Genomic DNA, 2778 nt, shown 5'->3' with positions numbered 1-2778 from the left:
CAAAGAGTACTGTATCCTTTAAAGCAGTAGCAATCACAAGGCACATATGTACAAAATACCTCAGGCAAAATAGAAACTAAACATTAAAAATATATATGTTATTTTAAAAGATGTTGAAGACCATTTGTTAATATGAACATACATTATAAAATGACATTTTCAATATAATTTTATTCCTTTCCCTTTAATAATAGTTGGCATAATAGTGTAATATTTATGTACTGTCTCGTGGCACATATCACAAACATTTATACCACCCAACTTGGTTTGCTAAGGGAAAAACAGATAGCTAAAGCACAGCTTAAAAATTTTATTTTTAGTGCTTTCACATCTTTTTTAGATATCTGGAATTCATAAGCTGAAAAGAAATAAAGGTCTCATTTTCTTAGCTTAGAAAAAGCCTGTAGTTATACGTCCCTAGGAAACCCACTATACAAAGAAGAATACATTCAAGATATTCTAAAATATCAAAGATATGATTTCTATTTTGGGATCATCACGATAATTCTCCTCTGAAAACAGATTAGAAGTCAACACATAATGAATGGAAAGGTCAACTTACTAAAATAAAATAGTATTTGATTTAAATTGTTGCTCACTTAGGAAGTATAATGACTATTCTCTGGTCAAGGATGCTAAGATTCACTGTTATAAACGGTGCAACATCAGTGTTTAGTGTATATAAAAATTCTAGGATTCAATATATTGTCATGAAGAGTTTATAATAATCACACAAAAAGTATTCCTCTATATATTAACCACGACTGAGTTTCACATGACGAAGACTGAAAAAGATATGGTTGAATTAGATCTTCAATACCTTTTGTAACGTATATGCTGAATTGCCTCTAAGCTTTAATGTTGCAAACAATTTTCTATGAGATGTTAAGGAGTGCTCACAATCTTTACCATTAGAAGGGAAAGAAGAGAAACTGAAGCTCCATTTTTAAACAATGACAACAAAAAGAAGAATATAAAAACCTAGTGTTAATAAAACATTTAAATAGTATAAAATAGCAGAATTTAAATATCAGTTATATGCTATCATTACTTGGGCTTTTGGATGTGTTTTCTTTTAAGTAACCAGCATCCTCATCTAGTGACACCCCGTCTTGTACCCGCAGGCCCCCTCTGGCTCGCCCTGCAGTGACTCTGAGGTCTGTCTGTGTGTTGCGTGGTGAGCAACCACCAGGCCCCAGACTAAAGCAGCATGGTCTGGGCCACCTTGCTGATTGTGGACACAGCTTTCTCCAGTTCCTCTTCTGTTTGTTCCCCTGTGACCACAACCCTAATGCACAGAGGAGGGAGATACTTGTCTTCTTTCTCCAGGTAGTGCTCCTGAGTTCACGTGATGCCTCTGTCCGTGCACTGAGTTGCAATTTCCTGAAGTAGTTTAACCTCTCTTTCTCGACACCCAGTGCTCTCTTCCAGCAGGAGGTGAAATGCCGGAGAAATGAACTCACCCACCACTTTTAATCCAGAAATGCCTTGTAAAGCTTTATGGATTCGTTTGCACTTTTCCTGGATTTTCTTCCATGATGTTGAGGGTCTCAGTGGCAGCAGCAGCTAACAGGGGAGGGGTAACGAACCTGAAAAGCAGTGTCCCTGGCCGGAAAGTCACAAACGGTCAGTTACGGAAGACCTACCACAGCAGAAACCCCCAACAGAAGCAAGTGAATTCTCCGTGTTGGCACTGATAAGATCAATATGATCGATACTGATTCCAAAATGCTCAGTGACTCCTCAGCCATGCTCCCCCAGGACTCCAAACAAAAGGCTTTCCTCCAGAAAGATCCTTGCGTTATATTTGTACTTTAACTGAACCAGTTCTGGAAGAGGGCAAATCGTTCCAGTATTCATGTGCAACGCTTCGTTAACAATGAAACGTCGAGTTACACGAGCCTTGCAAGGATTCTTTTCATCTTCAGTCTCTTGTTCTTTTAGTGGTTGTTCCAGGTCATCCGTATCATTATGGTTAAATAGCTTACTTTCACTACGTGATGCCTGTAATCCCTTCTGAATAGCAAAGCAGGCAGCTTTATCTACAGACACAATGTCCCCTCTCTTACAGTAAGCAGCAGTAGCGCTGGCTATCACGGCAAATCCATATGAGTGTATAATGGCTGCTTCTGTCTTCATAAATTTCGCCAGGCGGTCTTCCAAATCCAAGTGCACATCAAATGTGCCATAAAATCCTCTAGGTCCACAAGTTCCCACACCATACGTCTTTAGAGATGCCAAAGCTGCTGCCTTGAGTCTAGGGTTATCCAACAATCCAAGAAAATTGAACGAGGCAAAGTTTATACCTTCTTTTCCATTCACCACAATGTTATGGCTTTTGGAGGGCCTGAAACGATGCTATAGTTGACAGCAGGAAGGTCTCTTGAGACAAGAGAAACAAGAGGTTCTGGTTGCCAAGCTTCAATCAGTTCTTCCTTTTCCTTGACTGTAAGATCAGAACTCGTTCTTGTAGCTTGTGTGTTTTAGAGAAAAAGAAGTCTGATTAGCCAGCGTATTAAAATTCCTTCCAAAATAAGATGATAAACAGGAACCTTAATGAAATTATCCATGTCAGGTCGTCTTTTCAGCTGTACATTTCCAGGATAAAGGCCAGGCTGACTTTTATGTTTTACACAGCTAAACACACTAAGTGCATGTAGAAGATTCCAGATAATAACTAAGCCCCCATCAGTCCGTTATGGGGTGCTATATTCCAATAAGTTGTCATTGGAAAGTCATTTTAAAAATGTATTTAGAAATGGAAATACAAATAATTTT

General features: G+C 38.6%; 1 pseudogene; it reads right to left on the bottom strand.

The window, feature by feature from the left end:
• Positions 1-1200: 1200 nt before the first annotated feature.
• Positions 1201-2380, bottom strand: LOC132517958 (serine palmitoyltransferase 1-like; annotated as a pseudogene).
• Between the last annotated feature and the right edge of the window lie 398 nt (positions 2381-2778).

This window comes from Lagenorhynchus albirostris, chromosome 3 (genome assembly GCF_949774975.1).
Source record: "Lagenorhynchus albirostris chromosome 3, mLagAlb1.1, whole genome shotgun sequence".
NCBI lineage: Eukaryota > Metazoa > Chordata > Mammalia > Artiodactyla > Delphinidae > Lagenorhynchus > Lagenorhynchus albirostris.
Note: the sequence above shows the minus strand (reverse complement) of the source record. Positions and strands in the feature narration are given on the sequence as shown.